The sequence below is a fragment of the Colossoma macropomum genome, unplaced genomic scaffold (assembly GCF_904425465.1).
Source record: "Colossoma macropomum unplaced genomic scaffold, Colossoma_macropomum, whole genome shotgun sequence".
Classification (NCBI taxonomy): domain Eukaryota; kingdom Metazoa; phylum Chordata; class Actinopteri; order Characiformes; family Serrasalmidae; genus Colossoma; species Colossoma macropomum.
Window position 1 is genome coordinate 9064585 of NW_023494806.1, and position 12783 is coordinate 9077367.

At 38.6% G+C, this 12783-nt stretch overlaps 1 protein-coding gene across 1 annotated transcript in view; it reads right to left on the reverse strand.

The window, feature by feature from the left end:
• Positions 1-9997, reverse strand: part of hs3st1l2 (heparan sulfate (glucosamine) 3-O-sulfotransferase 1-like 2) — a 29937-nt gene extending 19940 nt beyond the window's left edge. Inside the window, 1 exon segment of the mRNA XM_036598640.1 lies at positions 9731-9997. The gene's annotated coding sequence lies outside the window, so the exon portion shown is untranslated.
• Positions 9998-12783: the final 2786 nt, after the last annotated feature.

Genomic DNA, 12783 nt, shown 5'->3' on the forward strand with positions numbered 1-12783 from the left:
TTTGTCATTAAGAAAATCCCTACGATTCTCATTCATGGTTGTAAGTGTCCTCAGTCTGAAATTAAAGTGAGAAAGGTCTAGTTTGTCAGTCATTCATACTGTTGTTTCACAGCAGTGAGATCAGTTTAGTGTCTGTGTTTGGTTGTTTGCTGAGTGTCACTGAGACGGAGAGTTTTCTGCGCAGTTGAGTTGTTTTAGGTTTGGGTTACAGTGGGTTCTGTTGTGTTGTGCCATGTTTTGTGTTGTGCTGCTTTGTGTCAGACTCCTTGATGTGATTATCTTTCAGGTTGTAATGTGACTGTGCTGTTGTTTTGTGCTGTGCTCTGCCCTGGAATGTTGTGTTGTGTTTGTTTTGTTATACTGTACAGTGGCGTGTTGTGCTGTGTTGTGTTGTACTGTGTTATATTAGCCTGTGCTGCATAACACTGTTATATTGTGCTGTGCCATTTTGTTGCATCTTGGCGTTTTGTGTTATATTGTGCTGCGCCATGTTGTGTTTCGTTGCATGGCATTGTTCAATTGTGCTGAGCTGTGTTGCATCATGTTGTGTTGCTTTATGTGCTGTGCTGTGTTATGTTGCATTTTGCGTTATCGTGTTGTTTCACTGTGTTACTTTCTGCTGTGCTGTGTTGTCATGTTGTGTTATGTGATGCTGTGTCATGTTGTGTTGTATTATATTATGCTGTGCTATATCATGCCATGTATACTGTGTTGTATTGTGCTGTACCATGTTCTGCTGTGCTGTGCCATATTGTCTTGTGTCTTGCTGTGCTGTGTTGTGCCATGTTGCTTTGTAACGCTGTGCCGTTTTGTATCGCACTATGCTGAGCTATATTATGTTGTGTTGTGCCATGGTGTTATATTGTGCTGTGCCATGTTATGTTGTGTTATATTGGGCTGTATGATGTTGAATGTTAAGTGTTAAATTGGGCTGTGCCAAAATGGTGTCTTGCTGTGCTGTGTTGTGCTGTGCCATGTTGTGTTTTGTTACATGGCACTGTTTAATTGTGCTGTGCTGTGTTGAATCATGCGGTGTTGCTTTATGTTTTTGTGCTGTGCTGTGTTATGATGTGTTTTGCTTTTTGTGTTATTGTGTTGTTTCACCCTGTTACTTTCTGCTGTGCTGTTGTCATGTTGTGTTATGTAATGCTGTGCCATGTTGTGCTGCACTATTATGTTGTGTCGTGTTGTGTTATGTTGTGTCACACTGTTATATTGTGCTGTGCCATGTTGTGTGATGTTATATTATGCTGTACTGTATCATGTTGTTATGTATACTGTGTTATATTGTGCTGTGTCATATTTTCTTGTGTCTTGCTGTGCTGTGTCGTGCCGCGTTGTGTTGTTTTGCTATGTAATGCCGTGCTGTTTTGTATTGCGCTATGCTGTGCAATATTTTGTTGTGTTGTGCCACGCTGTGTTATATTGCGCTGTGCCATGTTGTGTTGTGTTATATTATGCTGTGCTGTATCATGTTGTTATGCGTGCTGTGTTAAATTGTGCTGTGGCAAAACTGTGTGGTGTCTTGCTGTGCTGTGCTGTGTTGTGCCATGTTGTGTTGTTTTGCTTTGTTGCACCATGCTGTTGTGTGACATCATGCTGTGTTTTGCTGTTAGTTGTGTGTGTTGTGCTGTGGCACTGAGGTCAGTCAGTGCACTGTAGCCTGTCATATTAATGGAGCGCAGACTGAGACTTCCAGCACTAATGACCCAAAAAATGACCCAACACACAAACCCCACTGCACAAGCACACATCAACTTATGATTGTCCTAAAGGAGCTTTATTTTTGGTTCTTGGGTTTTCTGTTTTTATTTTAAAGAATTAAATAAATAAATATAAACAAATCGGGGCGTTTTCTGAGGCCACGCTTTGTCATAAATAGTGTGTGTGACTGATGTAATGGCTGCAGTGGCCTGGTGTAAACCCCCCGTCTAGATACAGCCCGAAGCCTCTTGGTTGGCCATCAGAAGCGCAGTGTCGGAACATTAAGCTCATAGCGGGGGTTGTGATTGTGACTGAATGCTTATGACTCTAAAATGGCTTCACGTCGGCCCCCTCACACTGTCTGCGGGCTCAGTATCGTGCAGCTAATCAGGGAGCGTGCTCCAGGAGGATGACAAAAACCTCAACAAGCTGCCTTCACACTCCTCACCAAGGTCAGAGAGATGGGTTCAGTTCAGCCAGCGCCTTAGCACTGCTCCTGTTTTTTTTTTTTTCACAGGGAAATGTGTTGAATTGTCTATGGAAATTAGTCTTATGCTACAGATACAGCAGATAGAGATTAGATTGCAATAAACTGGAAATTACCTCTAAAAATTAGTTTAGTAACTGAGGCAAAAGCAAAAACAAGCAGGCCTTTTTAAATCCCCTGTCACTGACACTTCTGAAAAATATGGATCACGCTCATGACAGCAGTTCATGTCTAGTGTCCAGTCTGAGTGAGGAAAGCTCCCCAGGTCAGCCCATCTGTCAATCAATGGGGTGTCAGAGCTGTCCAGCTCCACAACACTTTCACTCTGTATGTGCATTTTTAATGAATCAACATAGTGTGCGTGTGTTTCTTTAAAGGACTCCTGAACTTCTTCAACCTAGTCTCTATCTACTGCATCTGTAGCAATGGTCAATAAACATGGATGAGAATTTAGGTCATTGATCCACTGCAATATCAAAAACACAGATTCATGTGTGGAGTCAAACAAAGGCTCATTTCTTCTCTTTAGAGTGTGAAAAAATGCCTTAACTAGCATTACTAACCAATTAGTTTAGCTTAGCTAACTGGAATGTGTGTAGAATCAAACAAAGCTTGATTTTTCTCTGTTGACTCTGAACATATGAACAAAAACAAAATCAGTAGTGTTAGCTTCCTAACTAGCTTATGTCTCTTTAGCAATCTTGGTAAAGTAATAATTCCAAAAACCAGCAGCTGACATCACAACATCAACATACCATTCTACTTTACATTGTTGAGCACTTAGTGGCCATGCAGTATTGCTTGATGACTTTAACTTCACCTGGAAGAGTCATTTTTGGTGGCTTCAGCTGCAAATCAGCTCCAGAAGTGGTGTGATGCATGAAAAACCACCCAAAACGTACATATTAAAAACAGCCTAAAGTCATTTCAACCACAATACGAAATAATACAGCATTTAATTGACTGATAATTGAATTGATCAGTAATAAGCTTCTGGGTACGTTAAAGCACTGTTATGCAAGAACTGGTATTTTTTGCAGAGGGTATTTCACTTTTACACCATTATTGTAAATACAAATTGCACTGTAAGCCCCCCTTATGGACAGCTGTACATGTGCATTTGTTGACGAGCTGAAGGATGCAGAATCCAACTCCCCTTCGCATACACTCACGAGATAATTTTGGCGTGAGATGAATTTATTTCTCTGCATGCTAGCCTGAAGTGGGGCTGAGGTTAGATGACTTTTGGAATCCAGAAAAGCTACAAAACTCTGTGAGACAGGGATGACATACAATAGGGTTACGCCCTACTTTTCAGTGTTTCACTGAAACACTGGCAGGGATGTAAACTCTGCTGTCAGATTTTCCTTGTTTTCCTGTTAGCCTTTAGACTGTCTTGCATCCCTTTTATCTCTTTTAGCTCTTGCCAACATGTAAAAGCCAGTCCGAGATTTACTCTTATCTGGTCTCTTGCTCAAGTCACTCTCTCTTTTCATGTGCCTCGCTTGATCCGACAACTTCTTCAGTCTTTTAGCAGTCTCTGTCATGATGTACATGCTGGGAATGCTGAGCTAGCTTCTTTTAGCTAGCTGAAGAGCCAAAGTTGTTGATATGTAGTGTGGTGCCATAAAGTGTTACGCAGTTCTTGTGAAAGGTTTCATGCCTCCACGCTCCACCAAAGTTACATAGCACTATAGCAGGCGTTCTGGGCCCAGGATGGCAATGACAGAGATGCTATTCTCCCTGTTATAAGTCACCTTCAAAATGATTTTGAGGCTGTTATTTTAAGGTAAACGTTTTACCTAATATTGCTTTAATTGATGATGACTTGCCCTTACAAACTTGCAGAAAAATATTTAAGTTGTGACTAGACAACATCAAATCAGAACATCAAATCACTTTAGTGGAAAAATATGATTATATATCATCTGGAAGATTAAGAATATTTGAATCCTTCGTTTCATCAAGCTTGTAGTTGGTTTTAGCTAAAAGTATTTTGTGTTTGGCGGGTGTTTTGTGTTTTTTCCGATACCGTGGTCTGTTTTCGCAGACTGAGAAAAACAAAAGAAATCAGAGTAAAGGTTTACGTGCACTGAAAAACCTGATTACTGAGCAAAAATCCAGTTCTCTTTGTTTGATTTCTTAATTGGATTTGTAGGCCTTACTCCAATCTAAAAAGGCGTGTGCTGTTGACATGACCACTTGAATAATCAGATAAAAATCAGATAATCAGATTATTAAGTGCATGCAAATGCACTCAATACTCCAAAGAATCAAAATTAAAAAAAGGATCATTTTTAGTATCCAGGCATCTTTGAAATGCATGGTAGAAACTATAAATTATTTCAACAAAATAATTTATTTAATTTGTTTGTGTGTCTTTTTTCAATTACTCATACAAACTCAATATGTTTTCAGAGTGTTAACATTTCTTGAGTAATGCGTTGCATATGATAGAATCCTGTGCATCCCATGCAATCAGAAAGGCAAATGAATAGCAACAATGTTTCAAAAACTTGCTCACCTTTATTGGTTCTGTCACTGTTCACACATTCCTGTTTCCTACTATTGCAGAACTATGTACAGTAAGTAATGCAATGTAAAATCTATTTTGTGTTCGGCCCGAACACACCTCTGTTACATTAACAATAAACTGGGTACGTTAACTGCTCATATTGACTGTGGGCTGTACAGAACAGCGGGGCAGTGGGCTCTTCTCTGACTTAATTGACTAAAATATATGTCAGTTGAAGTTTTGATAACTGATGTAATGTGGCTAGAAGTTAGGCAATATTCAAATTTTAACTGCATTATTAAGTAATACAGTTCATTCATTTTTTAATATTTTTTAAAAACCTGCCCAAAAAATGACGAACCACACCAGATTTTGTTCACCCACCAAAGCATGTTTTCTCCCTCTAAATCCAACCAAAGGCCGAACCTGCCCGATATGGCAACAGTGAAAGCAAAACTTAATGTTTATTTAAAAAAAAAAGCGTGCTAGTGAAACTGTAGCTGAGTGACTTACAAAAGGTAAATAGTCCACTGACTAACTGAAACTTTAAGTGCTACGTAAAGCATATGTCAGTGTTATAATATGGTACAGCTCAATAAGCCTGTTCATACATGGTGTCAGTGTTTGTTTTAACCCTGCATGCTTCAGATACCTAACTTTGTTTTTCTCTGAAGAACATCAAACTTTAGATTAGCAAGGTGGCAGTAATACTGAAACTGATACTTAGTAAATTTTACATTGTGTGGAACAAACTGTGACAAAGTGCATTAATTTGTGTGTCACAGTAAAAATATTTACCAGATTGTTGAGCTGATGCTCCTCTCAGGTTTTGCTGTTTGGGAAAGGACCTGCCTTTCAACTGAAATAGAGATTTTGAATGTTTCTGCCTGTAAATTTGCCTGTCTGTCTGTTTTGTATAGGTTAGTGGTCCATGCAGTTTAGGCAGAGTGGAGATTATTTTCAATGTGAGCATCCTGGACATAGAAGTATTGGGGCATTGTCTGAGTACTGCGAAAAGTGGTGGGTCAATTATTCATTCGCCCCCCCGCCATTCTGACAGTCATTTCAAAAACAGCAGCAAAAGAACACCTTCAAGTACCGTTAGGTCAAATTGGTTCTAATCTTGAGTACGTACCAAAAACCAGAAAACTGGAACCTTTGGTAGCGGACCAGTCACCTATGAAAAAAGCAAAGTTCCAGTTTTCTAGTGCCAACATTTTTGGTACTTTGTGCAGCGGAAAAACACATTTTGATGTAGATTTTCGGTGCATGGAAAAAAAGTATAAAACCAAAGCAACTGCCTATTGGTGTCTACTGTGTTTTGAGACAAATGTTTTTTTAATGTCCGTGGAAATCAACCATATGCTACAGGTATTACGGATAGACTTCAGATTAAAAAGGCTGGAGCATTCCTGTAACTCTCTCTAGCGGTGAAAGTGAAGACCAGTCAGATTCTCTTGGCCCACCCATCTGGGGAATATATTCTAGCTGACTGGTAGCCAGGTTTTAATAAGATTTGAAAAAGAAAAAAATTTTGGACGATTTTGTGCCTTGCATGCGTTTTCCTGAAGCGCTGTCTTATTCTAATGAAGCCTATGACTGTACGTTCACTAATAGAACAGTATTTTGCTTCTAAATCAAATTGCCTCACATATTAACCCACTGTCCAGGGGTGCTTTATCTTAATAATACATTTGAATTCTCGCTATTTACTTCATTATAACAAAGAAAGAAAATGCAAATGTATAACAGTCTTCAAATTAGTGCATCCATACAAGTTTAGCACTAACGGAAGTGAGATTATTTAATTGTACTTATAAGAATTGTTGTATTGTACAAGTGATCATAACATAAAAAACAGTCACTATGTCACATTATAAATAGCATATAATAGTATGATGTAATGTATCTAGTAATTTCTTATTCATTTTAGCATAGCACAGTGGATGTCACAGCACGTTGAATTAGTACTGCTCTTTTCAGTACCCAAATAAGTAGCTTTTAGTTTTACAAAATTATGTAAGTCTAATAAATATTAAACATTCACTTATTTAATGCACTTTAACTTATTTAAAGCTTACAGTGCAGTGAACAATTCACCTTTGGCGATTAAAGATTTATAGCGGCACCTCCACAGGTCATTTTAACTCGTCTCTTTCGGTAAATGTAGCGGATGGGTGTCGGAAACGGGGGGAGTGAGGAGACAAGCTGTACAGAGGAGTGTTATTATGGTAAAATAAATCCCCTGACTGATCATTCAGCGTCTTGTGACTCACTTAATCCCGACACTTCGGAGTGTTTTTAGTTATCCTCCCCTGCTGCTGCTCTCTGAACCCTGCGTTTTTAAAATTGACTCAGACAACCCTGCCCCCTCCCCTTCTCGGCTTGAGTAAATATGGTTCATTGCACTTCAGTAGAGGAGCAGTTCCTCACTTATAAATTATGATATTTATTATTTACGTCCCCTGCTCTCTAATGCCCCGTAGTGTACCGACGCGTCACCCATAATGCGCTGAGGCTGTAGCACTGAGGCTGGGCCACTAAAAGAGGTCATTCAGGGCTACAAATGAGAAGAAACAAAAACAGCATTCAATATCAGTGTCTCTCGGCCTGTTTTCTTGTTCCCTCACGGACACTCAGTTACCCAGATAAAACTGGCCACTGATCTGTTGCAAAGGATAGAATGTGCTCAAGAATGTAACAAACCCCCTCCTCCTCTTTTTTCACTTTCTCTCTCTCCGTTTCTTCCTTTCTTTCTCTCTTTATTTCTTTCTCATTATTTCTGTCTTCTTTTTTTCTCCCTAATGTCTCTTTTCTTTTCTTTCTCATACTCTCTCTTTTTATTTCGTTTTCCTTTTTCTCTCTTCACCCTTATCTTTTTCCCTCTCTCTCCTCTGTTTCTGTCTTCTACTCTTTTCTTTCTTTCTGTCATGCTCTCTCTCTGTTTCTTTCTCTGAACATATTCCTTTAATTCAAACCAACTGTTCTTCAAAGCATTCCATATTTGACAGAAATGTAAGTCTATAACGTTGTGTGTGTGTGTGTGTGTGTGTGTGTGTGTGTGTGTGTGTGTGTGTGTGTGTGTGTGTTGTGTGAGAGAGAGAAAGAGAAAGAGAGAGTACTGTCCTTTACACTCACTGCGTAAACAAACACAGGTAGAGCTGGTTTTCCAAAGCCAGATTAAGCCTAAGCCTAGACTGTGAAGAATTTCTCATGATGATTCACCACTGGCGCTGCAGTTTAGTTTAGGACTAGGCTTAATCCATGTCCGGGAAACTGTCTCGTACAGTTCAGAGAGATTAGCTATCATTACATTATATGTATGTAACAAACTACTGGTAGAAACACTTTCACACACGCAGTGTCTCAGTGTTAATGATGTCCTCAAACGCACTTTCATTCTGAGTACATTATTATTTGACTTCACTTTCAAAATGGCAAATGCTACACGCTGCAGATGGACATGCTGAGGAAGTTTTAGATTTTAGGTCAAAAACCTTAAAGTGCAGAACTAAGAAACATGTCAGTCTTCAGTCTGACCTGATTACCGCCTCTGACCTCAGACTGCTACCTCTACTGACAACGTTCCAGTACACACATACGCACACACACACACATACGTGCACGCACACACACACACACACAGGTTTGTTTTTGTACAGTGTCAGGACATGTGGGTCTTAAATATGTCCAATATGCATTATATCTATATAATTATATATATGTAATGTGTCCCATATGTATTATATCTATGTAAATATCTTTATGTAGTAATAATATATCCCATATGTATTATGTCTATGTATGTATTTATATGTAATAAGAATGATATACCATATTTATTATATCTATGGAAGTATCTGTATGTAGTAATAATATATCTTACATGCGTTATGTCTATGTAAGTATTTATATGTAATGAGAATGATATACCATTATTAATTATGTCTATGTAAGTATCTATATGTAATAATAAAGTCACATTTATATGATGTCTATGTAAGTATTTACATGCAGTAATAATATATGCCATATATTATGTCTGTGTATGTATCTTTATGTAATAATTATATGTACTATATGTATTATATATATTGCCGCTGTCAGAACAAAACCTGATATGTTTAAATTGGTTTCTTTTTTGTGACAAAAATGTTCTTAACTTTTATTGAAAGATAATAAAGGAAGTAATTTTGGAACATTCATTGTGAAAGTTTGACACAATGTAAAAAGCATGTGATATTTGCAATTCACAAAAAAAGAAAAACAATGAATATATGTAATAATAGTATGTGTTATATGCATTATACCGCCATATGACACTAAGCCTAGCCACCTAGAGTGTTTTATTCTTTCTATTTTCTTAAGCATTGAAACATGTAACTTTAAACATAAAGTAGTTTCAGGAGCATTTTGGTTGTCAAGTAGGTTAGCCCTGTTTGTCTCTGGTTAGCCCTATTTTCTCTGGTTAAATTACAAAGTCAGGACATTTTTATCCTGAAATTGTATGAAAACAAACACACACACACACACACACACACACACACCTTTTCATTCACACCTTTCTTATTCAGTTCAGCAGCACAGCTGGATCCCCCACGCTGCCTGGTAAAAAAAAAGTCCTTTATCCCAGCCATAGTCCATACTACAGATAGAGTCTAATCACACCGTTCACAGTACATAAACATAATATATTGGAAATACATTACTCAGTTTGATTACACTGGCTGCACTTCACATTGTCTGTACATCTCATGATGACTAGATCAAGAGAGTCTGGTCTATATGGTCCAAGATTACTTGGAAGAAAATTGTTACATTAATGTATGTTAAAGTTAAAGGCATTTTTCCTTCTCCTATAAAGTTACTGTATGAGGATTTGTTGCAACAGAGGTAATATACTATTTATATTTAGGCAAACGCAGAAGTTCTTACAGACCAGAGATTAAAGCGAGAAAGAATGAGAGAGTAGAGGTGAGAGAGAGAGTAGAGGTGAGAGAGAGAGAGAGAGAGAGCGTGTGTACCTGAGTTCCTTGTGGTTTGTTTCCGCTGCAGCTTCCTCCCAAAGTCCGTCTCTTCTCTCTGACTCTTTAGAGGATACAATTCTTATTCCTCCTCCTGCTTTCCATCTCTTGCTTGCTGTTCCTCCTTTCTCCTCTCTCTCACTCTGACTCTCACTCTTCCTCCTTTCTCCCCTTCTTATTCTCTCTCTCTTTCTCTTTCTCTCTCTGAACACTTGTAAGAAATCGTTTCTGAGCTCTCACTCAGAGAGAGCGTGTGAGTAAGGTGTGTGTGAGGGTATATCTGTGTGTGTGTGTGTGTGTGCTGAGCGTTTATCTGCAGAGCGTGTGTGTGTGTGTGTGTGTGTGTGTGTGCAGCACACGGTCTGAGTGCGAGTGAGTGAATGAGAGAGAGAGAGAGAGAGAGAGAGAGAGAGAGACAGCACAAACATGTTGCCCCACTGGGGAAAACCCCCCACCCCACCCTGCCCCTCTCTCCCGCACACTCTCGCTTCCTACTCTCTTTATTTCTCTCTTTCTCCTCTCTCTCACTTTCTCCTTTCTATCTTTCTCTCCCTTTCTTTGTTCCTCTCCCCACCATTCCCACTCCTTTCACTCTCTTTCTCTCTCCTTTCATTCCTTCTCTTCTCTCTATTCTTTCTATTTCAGTCTTTTTTGTCTTTCTCTTCTTTTCTCTCTTTCACTTTTACAGTATAGACTTATTTATCTTCTTTTACTCTCTTCTCATTTCTCTTTCTTTCTTTTCTCTCATTTCTTTCTCTTCTCTTCTCCATTCTCTGTCTTCTCTTCTTCTTTCTCGCTCTTGTTCTTTTTTCTATCTCTGCCTGATCTCTCTTTCTCTCTCTCTCTCTTTCCTTTCTCTCACTTTCTCCTTTCTACATTTCTCTTTTTTTCTCTCCATCTGTCTCTCTCTCCTTTCTTTCATTTTTTCTTTTACACTTATATATCTCTCTTCCTCCTTTCTCTCTATCCCCTCTCTCATACTCTTTCCTCTGTCTCCTTTCTTTCACTCTATTTTATCTCACAGTATATAGTTATGTCCGTCTCTCTTTTCTCTCTCCTCCCAGCTTTCTCTCTTCTTTCTTCTTTCTTTTCTTTCTTGCTCTCTCTCTCTCTTTCTTTGTTTCTCCCATACATTTATCTCTCTCTCCCTCCTTTCTCTCTCTCCTCCACTTTTCTTTTCTTTCTCTATTTCTCTTCTTTCTTTCTTTCTTTCTTTCTTTCTTTCTTTCTTTCTTTCTTTCTTTCTTTCTGTCTTCCTTCACTCTCTTATTCTTTATTTTCACAGCATACACCTATGTCCGTCTCTTTTTCTCACTCACCTCTCTGCTTTCTATCCTCTTTCTTCTTTCCTCTTTCTCTCTGTCTCGCTCTCTCTCTAACTTTTTCTTTCTTGCTTGCTTTCTTTATCTTTCATACATTTATCTCTCTCTCCCTCCTGCGTTTCTCTCCTCTTCTTCTTTCTTTTCTCTCTTTATCTCTCTTCTCTCTTTCTTTCTCCCCTTTTTTTTTCTTTTGTTCTTTCTTTTTACTTCTTACACTTATATATCTGTTTCTTTCTTTCTTTCTTTTTACTTCTTACACTTATAAATCTCTCTTCCTCCTTTCTCTCTCTCCCTGACCTTCTTTCTTTCTCTCTTCTGTCTCCTTTCCTTCACTCGCTCTATTTTTATCTCTCACAGTATATACTTATGTCTGTCTCTCTTTTCTCTCTCTCTCTCTCTGCTCTCTGCTTTCTCTTATTTCTTCCCCCTCGTCCCTTCTTCTTTCTCTTCACATCTTTTATTTGTCTTTCGTTGACTTCTGTCATCTCAATGCAGGAAGACATCCCTCTTCTCCTCCGTATCTCCACACGTTTGTCATCTCATTCCATTTTTGGAATTCCACTCACAGTTTTTTTTGGGGAGTGGTGGTGGGGGGGGGGTGGGGGGGGTTGAATATATTTGCCTCAGAAAAATCCCTAGAATCATGAATAACTTAGAGACGACTGGCACAAAGAGCACATATTTACAGCGCATCAGTCTATTGTCTCTGCTAATCTCTGCACACTCTGCAGACTCTCTGCTCACTACTGACTCTGTTAAAGTCTGCACTGCATTTTCAACTGTGACAAAAAAGTTCTGCTTTCTCACTAGTTTGATGTACAAAATGTTCTACACATATTCTGCTCTGGTGGGAAAAATAAATAAATAAACTGCTTGGTTTTGGATTTCAACCATAAAAACCAACAATAAATATATAAACACAATAAATAAATAAAACCCCATATTTGTTGAATGTGTTGTAGTATTTTAAACTTCACTGCTGATTTTTATGATCATCCACAGACAAATATATCATCTAATGTAGTACTATCTCTCTCTGTATTTGGTGCAAAGAAGTGCTATTTGCATATTTTACTTTGTCTGTGGATTTCAGGCATCTATGAAAGAAATTAAGTAAATAAATAGATTTATTTAGTAGTGTTTCAGGCATAACTGCTGATTTCTCTGATCACCGACAATCAAATATACCATCTATAACTATTTTCATTCATTCAGATATCACCGTCAGAAATTCAACTGTACAATAGTTCAGTGTATGAATAAAATAATAGACTTTTTCACACACATATTCAACAGCAAAGAGTGTGCATGTGTATGTGGAACAAAACAGTGTTCTCTGTTGGAGATCCCATTCAAATGCACATGCTTAAAAGCTCAGCGTGCAGAAGAGTGTTTTTCATTTAAATCTGTAAATACCACAAGCTCCTAGCCGACAGCTAAAAAAATTGGTTCTTTTTATCATCATCGATTCAATCTCCCTTTTAACCCATCGTCCTATATCAGCACATTAAAGTCCAGCAGGTGATAAACCCCCTCTCCAAGACTTCAACCAGATTATGCCATCAGGACAATTACAATGGACCGCTTCAGCGTGGTGATGTGCCTCGCCTGTGTGAGCGGTAATAGAGATAGTGTGTGAACTGAGGGGTGTGTGTGTGGATTTGGGGTGTGGGTTGAAAGGGAGAGACCCCCTGCTGGGCTGAAATGTAGAGATGTACCCTCCCTTCGGCA